Source organism: Schistocerca serialis, chromosome 2, assembly GCF_023864345.2.
Source record: "Schistocerca serialis cubense isolate TAMUIC-IGC-003099 chromosome 2, iqSchSeri2.2, whole genome shotgun sequence".
Lineage (NCBI taxonomy): Eukaryota > Metazoa > Arthropoda > Insecta > Orthoptera > Acrididae > Schistocerca > Schistocerca serialis.
In genome coordinates this window covers 277787366-277807348 of record NC_064639.1, presented here as the reverse complement: position 1 = coordinate 277807348, position 19983 = coordinate 277787366, and the positions used below count along the sequence as shown (strand labels likewise).

The 19983-nt window shown below is 47.9% G+C and overlaps 9 non-coding genes across 9 annotated transcripts; all 9 read right to left on the bottom strand.

The window, feature by feature from the left end:
* Positions 1–26: 26 nt before the first annotated feature.
* On the bottom strand, positions 27–142 carry Trnal-caa (transfer RNA leucine (anticodon CAA)). Its single transcript has 2 exons — positions 105–142; positions 27–72 (listed from the first exon to the last, which is right to left on the bottom strand). It is a non-coding gene; the product is annotated as a tRNA-Leu (tRNA).
* Positions 143–844: 702 nt separating this feature from the next.
* Trnal-caa (transfer RNA leucine (anticodon CAA)) lies at positions 845–960 on the bottom strand. The gene is made up of 2 exons: positions 923–960; positions 845–890 (listed from the first exon to the last, which is right to left on the bottom strand). It is a non-coding gene; the product is annotated as a tRNA-Leu (tRNA).
* Positions 961–7988: 7028 nt separating this feature from the next.
* Positions 7989–8104, bottom strand: Trnal-caa (transfer RNA leucine (anticodon CAA)). The gene is made up of 2 exons: positions 8067–8104; positions 7989–8034 (listed from the first exon to the last, which is right to left on the bottom strand). It is a non-coding gene; the product is annotated as a tRNA-Leu (tRNA).
* Positions 8105–8806: 702 nt separating this feature from the next.
* Trnal-caa (transfer RNA leucine (anticodon CAA)) lies at positions 8807–8922 on the bottom strand. Its single transcript has 2 exons — positions 8885–8922; positions 8807–8852 (listed from the first exon to the last, which is right to left on the bottom strand). It is a non-coding gene; the product is annotated as a tRNA-Leu (tRNA).
* Positions 8923–9624: 702 nt separating this feature from the next.
* Trnal-caa (transfer RNA leucine (anticodon CAA)) lies at positions 9625–9740 on the bottom strand. Its single transcript has 2 exons — positions 9703–9740; positions 9625–9670 (listed from the first exon to the last, which is right to left on the bottom strand). It is a non-coding gene; the product is annotated as a tRNA-Leu (tRNA).
* A 702-nt stretch (positions 9741–10442) lies between these two features.
* Trnal-caa (transfer RNA leucine (anticodon CAA)) lies at positions 10443–10558 on the bottom strand. Its single transcript has 2 exons — positions 10521–10558; positions 10443–10488 (listed from the first exon to the last, which is right to left on the bottom strand). It is a non-coding gene; the product is annotated as a tRNA-Leu (tRNA).
* Positions 10559–11260: 702 nt separating this feature from the next.
* Trnal-caa (transfer RNA leucine (anticodon CAA)) lies at positions 11261–11376 on the bottom strand. The gene is made up of 2 exons: positions 11339–11376; positions 11261–11306 (listed from the first exon to the last, which is right to left on the bottom strand). It is a non-coding gene; the product is annotated as a tRNA-Leu (tRNA).
* A 702-nt stretch (positions 11377–12078) lies between these two features.
* Positions 12079–12194, bottom strand: Trnal-caa (transfer RNA leucine (anticodon CAA)). The gene is made up of 2 exons: positions 12157–12194; positions 12079–12124 (listed from the first exon to the last, which is right to left on the bottom strand). It is a non-coding gene; the product is annotated as a tRNA-Leu (tRNA).
* A 7017-nt stretch (positions 12195–19211) lies between these two features.
* On the bottom strand, positions 19212–19327 carry Trnal-caa (transfer RNA leucine (anticodon CAA)). The gene is made up of 2 exons: positions 19290–19327; positions 19212–19257 (listed from the first exon to the last, which is right to left on the bottom strand). It is a non-coding gene; the product is annotated as a tRNA-Leu (tRNA).
* Positions 19328–19983: the final 656 nt, after the last annotated feature.

Below are 19983 nucleotides of genomic sequence, written 5' to 3'. Positions count from 1 at the left end.
GTGCTCCAGAGAAGCGACAAAATCTGTGTCAGGAGTGGGATTCGAACCCACGCCCTCATTCGAGGACCAGAAGGCTCTAGCTGCTACTGCAGCCAAGGTTTTTCCTTGAGTCTGGCGCCTTAGACCGCTCGGCCATCCTGACACTTGATTTGATGCTGCTCGTTTGTTCTATTAGAGAACTTACAGTTGATGTAATTGTCGCATCCACGTTGCCACAGTACACCGGCATGAGTTCTGCACCCGTTACACGTTCGCCAGGTGCAGCCGCACAAATATAGCGCAGAATGTACCACCAAAAGAGTTTCTCAAATCCGTATAATCACGGCACTCAATACATTTTGTTCGAAACTAAGTCGTCTGTTACAGACATCAGAGATTAGACAGAATGCAGAGGTCTATCTGTCGAATAATATCTCAAGTTTTGGTCACGTTGTAATCTCCATAAAGTAATATTTTGAGTATATGAATTTATTTCGAGCTCTCTGTATTTCATCAGCGACTGTTATTGTACAGAGGATGTACTGGTCAGCCTGCACTGTTTCCTCACACTGTCGTTAGCACTCTGCATCTCCAGACAAGAGTCGTTTTCATACCACAGGTGTCCCTTTTGACGTGTTTGCGGCTGTGGCGCGGAAGTAACCTCACGAGGGAACGTCGTATTTACAACCAACACTATCTGTTTGTAGCTCACACTACCGAAGAAACAGTTTGGTTGCCGTAGGTGCGCTTGTGTTTGATACAAATTTTTGGTTTCACTTAGGAGAACACGGCCAGAATCGTGCTGTTGCACTTTACAAAGGATCTCAACGATACACAGGGTGCTCCAGAGAAGCGACAAAATCTGTGTCAGGAGTGGGATTCGAACCCACGCCCTCATTCGAGGACCAGAAGGCTCTAGCTGCTACTGCAGCCAAGGTTTTTCCTTGAGTCTGGCGCCTTAGACCGCTCGGCCATCCTGACACTTGATTTGATGCTCCTCGTTTGTTCTATTAGAGAACTTACAGTTGATGTAATTGTCGCATCCACGTTGCCACAGTACACCGGCATGAGTTCTGCACCCGTTACACGTTCGCCAGGTGCAGCCGCACAAATATAGCGCAGAATGTACCACCAAAAGAGTTTCTCAAATCCGTATAATCACGGCACTCAATACATTTTGTTCGAAACTAAGTCGTCTGTTACAGACATCAGAGATTAGACAGAATGCAGAGGTCTATCTGTCGAATAATATCTCAAGTTTTGGTCACGTTGTAATCTCCATAAAGTAATATTTTGAGTATATGAATTTATTTCGAGCTCTCTGTATTTCATCAGCGACTGTTATTGTACAGAGGATGTACTGGTCAGCCTGCACTGTTTCCTCACACTGTCGTTAGCACTCTGCATCTCCAGACAAGAGTCGTTTTCATACCACAGGTGTCCCTTTTGACGTGTTTGCGGCTGTGGCGCGGAAGTAACCTCACGAGGGAACGTCGTATTTACAACCAACACTCTCTGTTTGTAGCTCACACTACCGAAGAAACAGTTTGGTTGCCGTAGGTGCGCTTGTGTTTGATACAAATTTTTGGTTTCACTTAGGAGAACACGGCCAGAATCGTGCTGTTGCACTTTACAAAGGATCTCAACGATACGCAGGGTGCTCCAGAGAAGCGACAAAATCTGTGTCAGGAGTGGGATTCGAACCCACGCCCTCATTCGAGGACCAGAAGGCTCTAGCTGCTACTGCAGCCAAGGTTTTTCCTTGAGTCTGGCGCCTTAGACCGCTTTTTTTTTTTTTTCCCCTTTTTTTTTTATAGTTTAGACGCTCCCCTCTTTTTGGACCACTTTTTTCCCTTAAAAAGCCCCTTAGGAAAATGGAACTAAAAAATAAATATTTAAAAAATAAAAAATAAAAAAATAAAAAAACTAAGTGCCACCGCCACTTGTCATCCTATAACAAAAAAAATCTGATCCACTTCAGGCGTTGGCTCCTGAGTAAACCCACCCCAGAGAGCTGCCTATAGACCAGGGGAAGTATGGGAATCAAGGTTAGGGCTATTCGTTGCCACTTTTTCTTTTTTCTTATATATGATTACATTTAGGGAGCGTGTACAAATGAGAATTCTAGTAACTAAGTGTTACAAGTAAGTGTTACAACAACAAAGGTGGCATAAAAGAGTAATCAAAAAAATAAAAATATAAACCACCGATGGAATTCTAACTAAAAGGTTCTTCAATAATGTAACTGGTTCCACTTGGAGCCTTGCCATCGTTATCTGAAATCTCCAATAGCGCCTTTGAAGGGCATCTGCAACGGAGGCATTCTGCTTCGCTAGTGCCGCAAGGAAAACAGTATCCTTGCAGCAGCTTGTCTCTTCCTTTGGTCATGGCTGACAAGACAGAACGTTGAGCCGTTAGTGTGATGCGGCACAGCACATTAACCACAGCCTGGCACTCCCCAGCTGAGTGGGGGGTTAACGAAAACGCTGCGTAAATAATTTGCGAAGAGCGTACGGTATTTCGGTGTGCGTTCGAGGGCATTGTGAGCATTTTGTAGGAACCACCAGTAATCAAGCTGCTCTTTCTCTCCGTCGCTAAAGATGTAGGCGACGGTAAGTCCTTTGAACCATGTAAGCGCATGATATTTTGCAGCCGGAAAGTAAGTTTCATCGGGACAGAGTAGGGTCTGCGGGTCAATCATATCAGGTGTGACCCGGAGGTAACAAGCCAGTATCTTCTGTGTTAGTCGCCAAACTCCGGACGATGATGCGCAAGTAAAACGATGTTCATCGGTATCCAAAAGGTGACAATCTGGACAATAAGGGGAGTCTGCCAGTCCAATAGTGTGAAGTCGCTGGCGTGTGGCATATTTTTTGTTGGCGATCTGATACCACTTCGAACGCACCGTGGATGACAGAAAGTGGTGGTGTATCGTTTTCCACACTCTTGGCCAGTGAACCGTAGGGTACTTGTTTTCCACCACGTTATGGTGAACAGCCCGCAGAAGGTTGGTATAAAAATCTTTCGCCTTCGGTGGACGTGTGGCGGAGAGATTCAAGCTGACATAGCTGTAATCAAGAATGAAGGTCGACACATGGGAGAGCTGTGGTGCGACGTGCGCAACCGACACCGGCGGGACGTTGGAGGCTGGCATCAGAACCTGTAGTAAACGACCCGTGAGAGAGGCATATTGACTTTTCCATCGTTTCCTCATGTTGCTCATGTAAAGGGCAGCTGCTCTCGCCCTGACGTTGACCAGTCCCAGACCTCCTTTGTGCACTGGGAGGGTAAGAGTGTCGTATCGTACTTTAAAGATATGACCTGCGGAAACGTAGTAACTGAAGGCCGCCTGAAGCCGGCGACCTATCTGCAGCGGTAGTGGGAGGACCTGTGCCACGTGGTTGAGTTTGGAGGCTACGTGGAGGTTCAAGTATTCAACACGTTGTAGCTGATTCAAGTCCCGGAGCAGGTTCTGTCGCACCATTGCGCGTATGATCTGTAATAACCGTCGGTAGTTTGCTGCAGCTGTTTTACGTACATCTTTCTTGAACGTGATGCCCAAATATCGCAGATCAGAAACTGGTGGGAGGGGAGCGAGGGCTTCCGGTCCGAGACCACGCCCAATGTCCAACGCCGCCGACTTGTTGATGTTCAGAAGACTGCCTGCGGCCTGTCCGTATCGCTCAATCCAGGTTAGTACACTTTGAACTTCGTCATTGGAACGAACCAGCAGTAGCAGGTCGTCAGCGTATGTCCTATAGCGAAAGGTGACGTCCCGCAGCGTGATACCAGATAGGCGGTGGTTAAGGCCCCCTAGGAGTGGCTCGAGTGCGATTGCATAAAGGTAGGTAGAAAGGGGACAACCCTGTCGTAGAGACCTCTTAATGGGTACTGGTCCTACCGTCCTTCCATTGACCTGGACGTGTGAGCTGGCTGCGGTCCAAAGACGCCGTAGGGTGTCGATGAGGCCCGGGGGGAATCCCATACAGTCCATCACTCGTAGGAGGAAGTTTTGGTGCACTCTATCAAAGGCGCGGTTGAAATCGACGGAGACGATCGCCGCTCTCAGACGGCACGCAGAAGCGATCGCTATTAAGTCCCTGCAGTCACCGGTGGCCATGTGTATGTTGGCTTCTCCCCCCCTGCGACGTCTGTTCTGGAGCGAGGATCATCGGCAAAGTCGTCTTAATACGGCTCGCCATAATCCTGGTGAAAATCTTGTAATCGGCGTTCAACATTGTAAGCGGCCGATAGTCGTTAATCGATAGCCCTCCACCTGGCTTGTGTATTGGTATGAGGAGACCTTCTACAAACGCTGGCGGCACAACACAGTCTGGAGACATAAGTTCGCGGAACATTATAACCCAGCGAGGCATCATGATGTCACGGAAAGTCCGGTAGAATTCGATGGGCAATCCATCAGGTCCAGGAGATTTATTGGCCGCACCTTTGTCCACGGCGTCTTCGACTTCTTCGAGTGAGATTTCCTCTGTTAGTGCATTCACGGTAGCCTCGTCGATAGTACGTGTTATCTGCTGTAACACTTCAGTAGTGGCCTCGTCAATGACGGTTCTTTCCTTGTAAAGATGACGAAAATGATCCTCCACCGCCTTTACTATGGTTGCTTGGGTCGTACATAAGCGACCGTCGTGTGTCCTGAGTTGTGTGATTAAATGTTGACGTTGTCGGCGCTTATCCGCCACAACGTGGTGCATAGTGGGTTCCTCTGCAACCGTTCGGTCGTGCCGTCGCGAGCGGACTACTGCACCTTCTAGTCGACGCTTCGTCAATGATAGTATGTGAGCCTTGATTCTGCTTTGGTCATGTTGTCTCTCCGGGGATGGGGGTAAGGCGTCGAGGTCCCTGAGTGCCGCGTAGTAAAAATCGAGGGTCCGTCGATGCCACGCAGTCACGTCCTTGCCATAACGCATAAGTGTCCTACGGATTGCTGGTTTGGCACAGAGGAGCCACCACTCCAGGGTCGAGGTGTATCGTGGGTGGCGGCGTTCACAGTCAGTCCACGTTGCTGCAACTTGCCGACGGCAATCCTGGTCCTGGAGATGAGTTATGTTGAGCTTCCAAAATCCATTGCTGCGCCAGACTTGTTGGGGGCGCAGGTGTATAGTGCAGATATAGGCACTGTGATCGGAATAGGCTTGAGGCCATAATTCGGCGTCCACCACACCTTGTGTGAGATCTTGTGACACATATATGCGGTCAAGTCGGCTGGCCGAATGACTGGTAAGATGAGTGTGGCCAGAGCGGTTACCGTGGACTTTTTCCCACGTGTCGCACAAGTGAAGTTCTTGGGTCATCGCACCCAGTTCCGGACAAGGCATGTAATGTGGGATTTGGTCCTTGGGGTGAAGTACGCAATTAAAATCGCCGGCGAAGACGCTGTGGTCGTATCGTCCAAGGAAAAGGGGAGCGACGTCTGTGGAGTAGAATCTGGCGCGGTCGTGACGTCTTGTGGTCCCCGACGGCGCGTAAACATTAATGAATCGGGTGTTGAGTGCCGTAAATGCTATTCCTCGCGCGGAGGGAAGAAACGTGACGTCGGTAACTTCAATACCTTCACGCACTAATATTGCCACTCCGGTGTCTGCAGGGCTACCGGGCGTCACATGTGTGGCGTAACCGTAAAAGTGCGGGAGTGCAGTCGTTTTCACTTCTTGTAGGAAAGCAAAGTCAACTCCCATGGCTCGTATGGTTTCTTTCAAAAGTTGGATCTTGACAGGAGAACAGATCATGTTGATATTCATTGTCGCCAGGCGGTAAGCCTGGCAACGCGTTGTTTGGGCGAGGTTATCCATGTTGAAGTTGGAGAGAAGCGAACATCGGAAGTGACGTCACCCCCCGCCAAACGCGGTCCTCCTTGCGCTGCTTATGCTGCATGATCCGGCGGCGCCTCAGCTGGCCGCGGGTCGGGATCTTGTGTCTCGACGTCCTCGGCCCACGAAGCGGGCGCGGAGGTCTGTTCATGTTCCATAGCCTCGGAATGGTTGGTAGTAAGGGACCGGGCGACTTCGCCGCCTGCACTGGTACCTTCCCGCTGCGCACTGTTTCTGTCAATGGTCTGATGTTCGAAAGCTGCATGTTTTTCTGTCTGTTCTGCAAGGTTGGAGTCAGTGGAAACAGCCTCAGCTTCGCGGCTGGCTTCTTGAGGGGTCAGTTGTTCTTCCCCGGCCGAATGCGAACCGCTGTGTTCCGACACGGTCCGACGACGGCGCTTTCGGCGTTTCGGTGATCGCTGTTTCCGTACATGGCCTTCGTTGTCAGAAGACGGCACTGACTCACGCTCCGCCGGAACAAACGCTTCGGTCGGTACAATAAGGGAGTCAATTGCCATCTTGCCGGCGTCAATGTCTGTCGCGTTCGGTAGCTCCAGAGTCGTAGTACTATTTTCCACCACTGGCCAGGTCGGCGGATCATCCAGGTTTTTGTCCGTGGAAAGTGATTCTTGTACCGCTGAAGCGGTCGTCCGTGTCTGTTGTGTGGAGAACGTCGTGAGCGCCGCCGCGTAAGTCACGGGTAGAACAGTCTTCGCCGCTGGTGGTGCAACGTCCTTCGGTGGTAGTTGTGTGATCCGACGCTGGAGGCACTCGGAACGAAGGTGTCCTTCTTTGCCGCATCCGGAACACGTCTTCGGCTGGCCGTCATAAATAACTATGGCCCGGCATCCTCCTATCTGTAGATAGGATGGCACGTGTCGTTGGAGATCTATGCGCACTTGGCGTACTCCATTGAGTACTGGATACGTCTTAAACTGGGTCCATTTTTCAGCCACGTGTTCGTGTACCGTGCCGTAGGGGCGGAGCGCCGCGACAACTTCTGCCGCCGGGAGTTCAAATGGAAGTTCGAATATGCGGATAGTCCGCAGTCCCATTGCAGCATGGCCGACCTCGACGTTGCCAACATTGCCATCTGCGTGGCAGAAGCGGAGTTCTTGTTTCATCTCACGAAGCACCTTGTCGCATGTAGTTTCGTTTATGAGCTTTACATAGACCGTGCTACTGACGATCGAAAAGTGAATGCCGACAATGTCGGCAGCCGGGATCTTGGCTTCCTCTTTTAAAAAGCGTTCGACTTCGAGCGCCTTTGGTCGGGTAAAGTCGTTCCGAAATGTGAATTTCAAGGTGGATCTTCTGTATTGGTTTGCCATGGTCTTGTAGCGCTACGGCGTCACGTTAGTGTCGGCCGAAGAAGGTAAACAAGGTGCGCGGGCTCTCTCTGACAGCGGAGAGCACACACCGCACGTCTGCTTCGCTCGGCTGCGAGAGCCGCACTGACCGCTCGGCCATCCTGACACTTGATTTGATGCTCCTCGTTTGTTCTATTAGAGAACTTACAGTTGATGTAATTGTCGCATCCACGTTGCCACAGTACACCGGCATGAGTTCTGCACCCGTTACACGTTCGCCAGGTGCAGCCGCACAAATATAGCGCAGAATGTACCACCAAAAGAGTTTCTCAAATCCGTATAATCACGGCACTCAATACATTTTGTTCGAAACTAAGTCGTCTGTTACAGACATCAGAGATTAGACAGAATGCAGAGGTCTATCTGTCGAATAATATCTCAAGTTTTGGTCACGTTGTAATCTCCATAAAGTAATATTTTGAGTATATGAATTTATTTCGAGCTCTCTGTATTTCATCAGCGACTGTTATTGTACAGAGGATGTACTGGTCAGCCTGCACTGTTTCCTCACACTGTCGTTAGCACTCTGCATCTCCAGACAAGAGTCGTTTTCATACCACAGGTCTCCCTTTTGACGTGTTTGCGGCTGTGGCGCGGAAGTAACCTCACGAGGGAACGTCGTATTTACAACCAACACTCTCTGTTTGTAGCTCACACTACCGAAGAAACAGTTTGGTTGCCGTAGGTGCGCTTGTGTTTGATACAAATTTTTGGTTTCACTTAGGAGAACACGGCCAGAATCGTGCTGTTGCACTTTACAAAGGATCTCAACGATACACAGGGTGCTCCAGAGAAGCGACAAAATCTGTGTCAGGAGTGGGATTCGAACCCACGCCCTCATTCGAGGACCAGAAGGCTCTAGCTGCTACTGCAGCCAAGGTTTTTCCTTGAGTCTGGCGCCTTAGACCGCTCGGCCATCCTGACACTTGATTTGATGCTCCTCGTTTGTTCTATTAGAGAACTTACAGTTGATGTAATTGTCGCATCCACGTTGCCACAGTACACCGGCATGAGTTCTGCACCCGTTACACGTTCGCCAGGTGCAGCCGCACAAATATAGCGCAGAATGTACCACCAAAAGAGTTTCTCAAATCCGTATAATCACGGCACTCAATACATTTTGTTCGAAACTAAGTCGTCTGTTACAGACATCAGAGATTAGACAGAATGCAGAGGTCTATCTGTCGAATAATATCTCAAGTTTTGGTCACGTTGTAATCTCCATAAAGTAATATTTTGAGTATATGAATTTATTTCGAGCTCTCTGTATTTCATCAGCGACTGTTATTGTACAGAGGATGTACTGGTCAGCCTGCACTGTTTCCTCACACTGTCGTTAGCACTCTGCATCTCCAGACAAGAGTCGTTTTCATACCACAGGTGTCCCTTTTGACGTGTTTGCGGCTGTGGCGCGGAAGTAACCTCACGAGGGAACGTCGTATTTACAACCAACACTCTCTGTTTGTAGCTCACACTACCGAAGAAACAGTTTGGTTGCCGTAGGTGCGCTTGTGTTTGATACAAATTTTTGGTTTCACTTAGGAGAACACGGCCAGAATCGTGCTGTTGCACTTTACAAAGGATCTCAACGATACACAGGGTGCTCCAGAGAAGCGACAAAATCTGTGTCAGGAGTGGGATTCGAACCCACGCCCTCATTCGAGGACCAGAAGGCTCTAGCTGCTACTGCAGCCAAGGTTTTTCCTTGAGTCTGGCGCCTTAGACCGCTCGGCCATCCTGACACTTGATTTGATGCTCCTCGTTTGTTCTATTAGAGAACTTACAGTTGATGTAATTGTCGCATCCACGTTGCCACAGTACACCGGCATGAGTTCTGCACCCGTTACACGTTCGCCAGGTGCAGCCGCACAAATATAGCGCAGAATGTACCACCAAAAGAGTTTCTCAAATCCGTATAATCACGGCACTCAATACATTTTGTTCGAAACTAAGTCGTCTGTTACAGACATCAGAGATTAGACAGAATGCAGAGGTCTATCTGTCGAATAATATCTCAAGTTTTGGTCACGTTGTAATCTCCATAAAGTAATATTTTGAGTATATGAATTTATTTCGAGCTCTCTGTATTTCATCAGCGACTGTTATTGTACAGAGGATGTACTGGTCAGCCTGCACTGTTTCCTCACACTGTCGTTAGCACTCTGCATCTCCAGACAAGAGTCGTTTTCATACCACAGGTGTCCCTTTTGACGTGTTTGCGGCTGTGGCGCGGAAGTAACCTCACGAGGGAACGTCGTATTTACAACCAACACTCTCTGTTTGTAGCTCACACTACCGAAGAAACAGTTTGGTTGCCGTAGGTGCGCTTGTGTTTGATACAAATTTTTGGTTTCACTTAGGAGAACACGGCCAGAATCGTGCTGTTGCACTTTACAAAGGATCTCAACGATACACAGGGTGCTCCAGAGAAGCGACAAAATCTGTGTCAGGAGTGGGATTCGAACCCACGCCCTCATTCGAGGACCAGAAGGCTCTAGCTGCTACTGCAGCCAAGGTTTTTCCTTGAGTCTGGCGCCTTAGACCGCTCGGCCATCCTGACACTTGATTTGATGCTCCTCGTTTGTTCTATTAGAGAACTTACAGTTGATGTAATTGTCGCATCCACGTTGCCACAGTACACCGGCATGAGTTCTGCACCCGTTACACGTTCGCCAGGTGCAGCCGCACAAATATAGCGCAGAATGTACCACCAAAAGAGTTTCTCAAATCCGTATAATCACGGCACTCAATACATTTTGTTCGAAACTAAGTCGTCTGTTACAGACATCAGAGATTAGACAGAATGCAGAGGTCTATCTGTCGAATAATATCTCAAGTTTTGGTCACGTTGTAATCTCCATAAAGTAATATTTTGAGTATATGAATTTATTTCGAGCTCTCTGTATTTCATCAGCGACTGTTATTGTACAGAGGATGTACTGGTCAGCCTGCACTGTTTCCTCACACTGTCGTTAGCACTCTGCATCTCCAGACAAGAGTCGTTTTCATACCACAGGTGTCCCTTTTGACGTGTTTGCGGCTGTGGCGCGGAAGTAACCTCACGAGGGAACGTCGTATTTACAACCAACACTCTCTGTTTGTAGCTCACACTACCGAAGAAACAGTTTGGTTGCCGTAGGTGCGCTTGTGTTTGATACAAATTTTTGGTTTCACTTAGGAGAACACGGCCAGAATCGTGCTGTTGCACTTTACAAAGGATCTCAACGATACACAGGGTGCTCCAGAGAAGCGACAAAATCTGTGTCAGGAGTGGGATTCGAACCCACGCCCTCATTCGAGGACCAGAAGGCTCTAGCTGCTACTGCAGCCAAGGTTTTTCCTTGAGTCTGGCGCCTTAGACCGCTCGGCCATCCTGACACTTGATTTGATGCTCCTCGTTTGTTCTATTAGAGAACTTACAGTTGATGTAATTGTCGCATCCACGTTGCCACAGTACACCGGCATGAGTTCTGCACCCGTTACACGTTCGCCAGGTGCAGCCGCACAAATATAGCGCAGAATGTACCACCAAAAGAGTTTCTCAAATCCGTATAATCACGGCACTCAATACATTTTGTTCGAAACTAAGTCGTCTGTTACAGACATCAGAGATTAGACAGAATGCAGAGGTCTATCTGTCGAATAATATCTCAAGTTTTGGTCACGTTGTAATCTCCATAAAGTAATATTTTGAGTATATGAATTTATTTCGAGCTCTCTGTATTTCATCAGCGACTGTTATTGTACAGAGGATGTACTGGTCAGCCTGCACTGTTTCCTCACACTGTCGTTAGCACTCTGCATCTCCAGACAAGAGTCGTTTTCATACCACAGGTGTCCCTTTTGACGTGTTTGCGGCTGTGGCGCGGAAGTAACCTCACGAGGGAACGTCGTATTTACAACCAACACTCTCTGTTTGTAGCTCACACTACCGAAGAAACAGTTTGGTTGCCGTAGGTGCGCTTGTGTTTGATACAAATTTTTGGTTTCACTTAGGAGAACACGGCCAGAATCGTGCTGTTGCACTTTACAAAGGATCTCAACGATACACAGGGTGCTCCAGAGAAGCGACAAAATCTGTGTCAGGAGTGGGATTCGAACCCACGCCCTCATTCGAGGACCAGAAGGCTCTAGCTGCTACTGCAGCCAAGGTTTTTCCTTGAGTCTGGCGCCTTAGACCGCTCGGCCATCCTAACACTTGATTTGATGTTCCTCGTTTGTTCTATTAGAGAACTTACAGTTGATGTAATTGTCGCATCCACGTTGCCACAGTACACCGGCATGAGTTCTGCACCCGTTACACGTTCGCCAGGTGCAGCCGCACAAATATAGCGCAGAATGTACCACCAAAAGAGTTTCTCAAATCCGTATAATCACGGCACTCAATACATTTTGTTCGAAACTAAGTCGTCTGTTACAGACATCAGAGATTAGACAGAATGCAGAGGTCTATCTGTCGAATAATATCTCAAGTTTTGGTCACGTTGTAATCTCCATAAAGTAATATTTTGAGTATATGAATTTATTTCGAGCTCTCTGTATTTCATCAGCGACTGTTATTGTACAGAGGATGTACTGGTCAGCCTGCACTGTTTCCTCACACTGTCGTTAGCACTCTGCATCTCCAGACAAGAGTCGTTTTCATACCACAGGTGTCCCTTTTGACGTGTTTGCGGCTGTGGCGCGGAAGTAACCTCACGAGGGAACGTCGTATTTACAACCAACACTCTCTGTTTGTAGCTCACACTACCGAAGAAACAGTTTGGTTGCCGTAGGTGCGCTTGTGTTTGATACAAAGTTTTGGTTTCACTTAGGAGAACACGGCCAGAATCGTGCTGTTGCACTTTACAAAGGATCTCAACGATACACAGGGTGCTCCAGAGAAGCGACAAAATCTGTGTCAGGAGTGGGATTCGAACCCACGCCCTCATTCGAGGACCAGAAGGCTCTAGCTGCTACTGCAGCCAAGGTTTTTCCTTGAGTCTGGCGCCTTAGACCGCTCGGCCATCCTGACACTTGATTTGATGCTCCTCGTTTGTTCTATTAGAGAACTTACAGTTGATGTAATTGTCGCATCCACGTTGCCACAGTACACCGGCATGAGTTCTGCACCCGTTACACGTTCGCCAGGTGCAGCCGCACAAATATAGCGCAGAATGTACCACCAAAAGAGTTTCTCAAATCCGTATAATCACGGCACTCAATACATTTTGTTCGAAACTAAGTCGTCTGTTACAGACATCAGAGATTAGACAGAATGCAGAGGTCTATCTGTCGAATAATATCTCAAGTTTTGGTCACGTTGTAATCTCCATAAAGTAATATTTTGAGTATATGAATTTATTTCGAGCTCTCTGTATTTCATCAGCGACTGTTATTGTACAGAGGATGTACTGGTCAGCCTGCACTGTTTCCTCACACTGTCGTTAGCACTCTGCATCTCCAGACAAGAGTCGTTTTCATACCACAGGTGTCCCTTTTGACGTGTTTGCGGCTGTGGCGCGGAAGTAACCTCACGAGGGAACGTCGTATTTACAACCAACACTCTCTGTTTGTAGCTCACACTACCGAAGAAACAGTTTGGTTGCCGTAGGTGCGCTTGTGTTTGATACAAATTTTTGGTTTCACTTAGGAGAACACGGCCAGAATCGTGCTGTTGCACTTTACAAAGGATCTCAACGATACACAGGGTGCTCCAGAGAAGCGACAAAATCTGTGTCAGGAGTGGGATTCGAACCCACGCCCTCATTCGAGGACCAGAAGGCTCTAGCTGCTACTGCAGCCAAGGTTTTTCCTTGAGTCTGGCGCCTTTTTTTTTTTTTTTTTTTTTTTTTTTTTTTTTTTTTTTTTTTTTTTTTTGAATCGAACTCGGGACCTTTGCCTTTCATGGGCAAGTGCTCTACCAACTTTTTTTTTTTTTTTTTTTTTTTTAAATTTTTTTTTTTTTTTTTTTTTTTTTTTTTTTTTTACCATATGCCAATTTGTAATAAGAAGAGAATGAACAAAGTGTATATCATTGCTAGGCTGCCGTAGCGCAATGTAAGAAATGAAATGTCTTTTTAATTTTTTTTTTTTTTTTTTTTTTTTTTTTTTTTTTTTTTTTTTGCCAAGTAGTAAACAGAAATTTTTATGATGCACACAGGACTATCACTTATGAATTGAAGGAGGTTGCTCCGCTCGCTCTGCGAGAGAAGGGAAGTGTGAAAGCGAAATGGGAAAGAAAAAATGCCTTCTGCATTGGTGAGCATCTGAATAGTATCGTAAAATTCCGACAAGTACTAAAGTCCCAGGAAGCAAATGGGATTCATACATACAGGCCACTGGCAACCTCTGCAATCCGAAAGATTGTATTTGAAGCATTTAACCGTTAATCATGATGTTCAGCATATTTCCAAATATCCTCCTGTAGTCACAGTGTTGTCTCATTTTAAAATGTTCAATTTCTATGTAAGAATAATAGTCGAGGAAAGTAGCATGCCTATTCTGCATAATAAACGATGCTGTGTGGCCCATGATCCACGTTGCAGCGTTGTTTTTTGCTCGTGGATATCTCAGTTTTTGTGGCTGAATGATCTCTAAAAGATCTACACCACAGGGCGTCGTACGGTCTATCACCGACAATCGTTGACGAAGAAATGTAGTAATTTCTTCTGCATGTCCGCACGTGAACCTATGAAGAAGCGTATCGACCCTTCCGCATGTGTCACAGTTGGGCATTGGATGAAGGCCAATTTTATGTAGCTTTTCATTCGTTGCTACTTTATCGTTGACTGTTAGATACCAGTCGGCTATGACGCGTGACGGTAACACGTTGCTGTGCACATTCCGCCATACTATACTCCAATGTGTATGGGGATGTTTTTCTTCGAGACGATTCCTGTGGTTTGTTGTCGTGAGAAGGCCATAAAGCTTCCTGTTCGTCAGGCTTCCGTTATCGACGATGTTGTGTCGAATGTAGCTCATTTCCATGTAGTACAGTCGCACATGTCGGTAAGAAAGTGGAATGCCGGCGATATTAACGGGTGGGTCAAGGCTATGAGGCTTCCACCGCTGAATGAGGTTTGTGATGATACTGGTCCTCCGGGTACGGAACTCCTTCCTGATGCGATTTAGGAGCAGGGTGACACATTTTTTGTGTACTTTAAGGAGGTTAAGGCCCCCTTTGAACGAAGGTAAGGTTAAGGTATCGAATTGAACTTTGAAAATGTGCCCCCTAAAAAGAAACCAACATAACGCTTGTTGTATACTCTTGGCTAGATGGACGGAGATTGGAAGAATTTGCGCCAAATAAGTCATCTTGCTCGTAATGGCGATCTCGATGGTCTTAACTTTCTGTAGTATGTTCAAGTCACGGTCGGAGTGAAGTATCAAAGCAGCACGTAATTTATTAAGCATGTGTGACCAGTTCTTCGTCAGGAATTTGTCTGGTTTGGCCTCAAAAGTAACACCGAGGGTTGTGTGAGAATCCTTGACCTTGCACCAGGTAACATGGGATATGTCTCCGATACCGCCACCGATCTGCAAAGCTGTGGTTTTAGTTCTATTGAGTATTGCTCCTGAAAGAAACGTGAATGTTTGTAAAAGAGTTTCCGCTGACAGAAGTTGTTGCGATGATGACACAGTGACGCATACATCGTCAGCATACGCAATGCATGGGATAGTGACAGACTCGACGCTAAGTCCGATCCCGCTATGCGCCAAGTTGTTCAGGAGCGGCTCCACTGCAATGGCGTACAAAATCATTGACAGAGGACATCCTTGGCGGACGGATTGCTCAATGGAAACTTCTTTTGTAAAATGGCCATTAATGAGAATCCGTGAAGAGGCGTTTGTAGTAAGTTTGCGAATTAATTCTATGAGATGAAGTCCAAAACCTAGTTTCTTCATGCTTTTAAAGAGGAAGTCATGACGTACACGGTCATAAGCCTTCTCAAAATCTAGAAAGATCAGAGCGCCCTGTCCTTTGGTTTCAGCATACGAACAGATGATGTCCCTCAAATCGCAGGCTGCTGAGATTGCACTTCGGCCTTGCACTGCACTGTACTGGTAACTGCCCAAAACCTTGTACATAACGGTTTGCATCCTTAGCTTAATCGATCTGGTCATGATTTTGAAATCGGCATTCAGGAGTGTGATGGGTCGCATGTTTTCGACCTTCCTGCTGTTCCCTTTTTTCGGTAAGGGCAGGATGATACCTTCCGTAAATGCCTTGGGTATGACTTCCAGGTGCCAGAGTTCATTCGCTATCTCGAGGAGTGTCGGACCGAGGAGGTTCCAGTAACGCTGGTAAAACTCAGCACTGAGACCGTCGGGTCCTGGTGACTTCCCTTTCTTTGCACTGTGGACCGCCAGTCGGATTTCGTCCTCTGTGAAAAGAGATTCCAGATTTGCAGTATCCTGTTGCGACAAGCGACAGCTCAAGGTCCTAAGAAAATCGTCGCACGAGTGTTCATCAACGGCTTGCTTCTTGTAAAGTTGACTATAATAGTCGTAGACGTGCGAGATGATGTCACGTTGCTTCGTGATGGCATTCTCAGCGTCATCAACGACGGCTTCAATCAACATGGCTTTACACCGTTTCGTCGTTCTCAGGATGTGGTACAGAGAGGCCCGTTCTTCGGCGGCAACGTCCTTGGGGTGGGCTCGCACGATGATGCCTTGCATTCGTTGGCGTTGTATCGCCGTGATTTTCGCTTTATATCGTTTGATCTTGATGTCGATATCGCCAGAAGGATTGTTAGCGCGACTGTACAGTTCTCTCAAACAGCGATAATAAAACTCAATAGTCTGTTTCTGCCAAAAGCTTTTTTGTCGGGCGTAACTCATGAGGGTGAGGCGTAATTTAGGCTTAGCACACTGAGTCCACCACTGGAGAGCGCTATCGTAACGACGTCGTTGCCGCTGGAGCTGTTGCCATGTTATGTTCACCTCCTCTTCAAGTTGGGCATCCTGCAGAAGGCTGACGTTCAATTTCCAGTAGCCTTTCCCGCGGTATATTTGCTGGCGGTGTAGGTTAAGGTAACACTGATACGCACAGTGGTCGGAGATGTTGACAGGAGCTATGTCACAGTTCACAGCGTGTCGCTGGAGGGCCTCGGACACATAGATCCTATCCAGCCGACTGGCAGAATGACTGGTTACGAAGGTGTACGCTACCCGTTCACCGTGCAGTTGTTGCCATGTATCGTGAAGACGCATGCCATGAATTAAATGTTCAAGTTCGATACATCTGTTCGTGTTAGGAGTTTGGTCTCTGTCGTTAAGCACACAATTGAAGTCACCACCGAGGATGAGATGTGCACGATAAGCGCTAAGAAGAATGGGAACCTCGTTTTTATAAAATGTTGAGCGATCTCTCTTATGAGTGCTACCTGAGGGAGCGTACACGTTAACAATCTGCACACCATTCACTCGAAGAGAAATGCCACGACCACTAGGCAGCCGCTGCACATCCGTAAATGGTATACCGTCGCGCAGAAGTATGGCAGTGCCTACAGCATCCTGGAGATTGATGTTATCAATGAGAACGTAACCGGGCACTTCTAAGACTGTGACTACCTCCTGTAGGAGGGCAATGTCAACGCTGGTACCATACAAGAAATCAGTTAGCGAACGGAGTTTCACCGCACTTTGAATTCTATTGACGTTAAGTGTGGTAACGTTGTAGGTTTGGCTATCGCACATGATGGTTCAGAGGACAATGAGCTCTGTGTTGGATCGTCCTTCTCGACGTCTTTGAATCAAACTCGTTGGGAACGTCTGAAGTACTCAGAGAGTGGAAATGTCGCAGCGCGATGGTCATGCGCGAGAGCAGCTACTGCTGCATCTCCTCGTCCTGCTGCCACCACGGCTCATTGCCGTCGGGGTGCTGCGCGGTGCGCGCGCCGCCCTGCCCGCCACCGCCGGCTGAGTCTGTCAACGTGGTCGCATCCGCCTGACCAACACGCGGGGCTGCGACTGACGTCATCGAGTTCCTGCGGGAGCGCTGCTGCAGCTGCTCGCTGCTCTGCTCGCTCTTCCTCTTAGCCGTTACGGTGCTCTGTTCCCTCTCAGCGCTCAGTAGTGTCTTCAGGTGTTTGGTCTGTTCACGAATGCGTTCTTGCCTCGCGGTGTCCTCGCAGCGCACGGAGCAAGAAGGTTGAGGTTCAGTTTCGCTGCCACTTTCTGACATGTGTACGGGTCTCAAATCATCCGACTTTTCCTCTTTGCTACTATTCCCTTTGCTTCTCCTTCGGCGGCCTTTCTTCGTTTCTGCTGCAGTCTCTACCGATAGGGGCGGTTCAGGCAAACTGATCTGCACCCGCTCCTGTATCTCACACGGCTTAGTTTCAGAGGTGGCTGGCGCATCGTTGTTATCCAGCGGTAACTGTCCCGGTGAGGATGACGGTGCCGGATCGACGTCCGTCCTACCGCAAATGTCTTGGCCACTGCATTCCACCTGAACTGGCATCTCCGCCTCGCTAACACGTTCCGGCTGCCGAGGTGGTGGTACCGTCCCCGCGACCACCTCACTCAATAGCGGAACAAGCTTTTCACTACCGTCTGCAGGACGTTCCCGTGGAAGTTGAAATGGACGTCGACGTGTACAGTTCATCCGCAGATGTTCTGTTGAGTGGCAGATCGAACAGGTAGGGGGTTGTCCAATGTAAGTTACCTGCGCACGACAGCCGCCAATGGCAACATACGAAGGTATATGCTTTTTTAAGTCCACACGTACACTTCGCACCCCGCTGTTAACTTGGTAGCGATATGCACTCGACCATTTTTCATTGGTAACCGACAAAACAACGCCGTACAGTGACAGAGAACGTGCTATCAGGTCATTAGGGCACTCAGGTGGCACATTAAATACCCTGACGGTTCTCACTCCGTATCCCGAAGGCACGATTTGGACATTGCTAATACTGCCACCATTATGACGAAATGGTCTCACACCAGCATGCTCCTCAACGAATTTCTCATAAGTGTCACTCGAAATAAATTTGATAAATAACGAGTACTGCACAAAGTCCAACTGGAACGTGTCGACTATATCTTCCGGCAATTTCAGATCCTCAAAAATCCACTCATGGATTTCGAAAGCCGTCGGTCGCAAGGCAGCACGATCGAAAACACACTGAACGCTGTTCGCTCTGTTAATTGTCGACATCGTACTGACTACAGTGGTACAGAAAAAAACGTTAACAGCGCTCGCACACGCTGCGCAGCTCTCCACCGCAGCACTGCTCGCGCCGTAAACACTGGCCCGCGCTACCGCCCGTCACCGCGCGATGTGCACTGGCCGAGTGCCTGAGCACGACTGCGCCTTAGACCGCTCGGCCATCCTGACACTTGATTTGATGCTCCTCGTTTGTTCTATTAGAGAACTTACAGTTGATGTAATTGTCGCATCCACGTTGCCACAGTACACCGGCATGAGTTCTGCACCCGTTACACGTTCGCCAGGTGCAGCCGCACAAATATAGCGCAGAATGTACCACCAAAAGAGTTTCTCAAATCCGTATAATCACGGCACTCAATACATTTTGTTCGAAACTAAGTCGTCTGTTACAGACATCAGAGATTAGACAGAATGCAGAGGTCTATCTGTCGAATAATATCTCAAGTTTTGGTCACGTTGTAATCTCCATAAAGTAATATTTTGAGTATATGAATTTATTTCGAGCTCTCTGTATTTCATCAGCGACTGTTATTGTACAGAGGATGTACTGGTCAGCCTGCACTGTTTCCTCACACTGTCGTTAGCACTCTGCATCTCCAGACAAGAGTCGTTTTCATACCACAGGTGTCCCTTTTGACGTGTTTGCGGCTGTGGCGCGGAAGTAACCTCACGAGGGAACGTCGTATTTACAACCAACACTCTCTGTTTGTAGCTCACACTACCGAAGAAACAGTTTGGTTGCCGTAGGTGCGCTTGTGTTTGATACAAATTTTTGGTTTCACTTAGGAGAACACGGCCAGAATCGTGCTGTTGCACTTTACAAAGGATCTCAACGATACACAGGGTGCTCCAGAGAAGCGACAAAATCTGTGTCAGGAGTGGGATTCGAACCCACGCCCTCATTCGAGGACCAGAAGGCTCTAGCTGCTACTGCAGCCAAGGTTTTTCCTTGAGTCTGGCGCCTTAGACCGCTCGGCCATCCTGACACTTGATTTGATGCTCCTCGTTTGTTCTATTAGAGAACTTACAGTTGATGTAATTGTCGCATCCACGTTGCCACAGTACACCGGCATGAGTTCTGCACCCGTTACACGTTCGCCAGGTGCAGCCGCACAAATATAGCGCAGAATGTACCACCAAAAGAGTTTCTCAAATCCGTATAATCACGGCACTCAATACATTTTGTTCGAAACTAAGTCGTCTGTTACAGACATCAGAGATTAGACAGAATGCAGAGGTCTATCTGTCGAATAATATCTCAAGTTTTGGTCACGTTGTAATCTCCATAAAGTAATATTTTGAGTATATGAATTTATTTCGAGCTCTCTGTATTTCATCAGCGACTGTTATTGTACAGAGGATGTACTGGTCGGCCTGCACTGTTTCCTCACACTGTCGTTAGCACTCTGCATCTCCAGACAAGAGTCGTTTTCATACCACAGGTGTCCCTTTTGACGTGTTTGCGGCTGTGGCGCGGAAGTAACCTCACGAGGGAACGTCGTATTTACAACCAACACTCTCTGTTTGTAGCTCACACTACCGAAGAAACAGTTTGGTTGCCGTAGGTGTGCTTGTGTTTGATACAAAGTTTTGGTTTCACTTAGGAGAACACGGCCAGAATCGTGCTGTTGCACTTTACAAA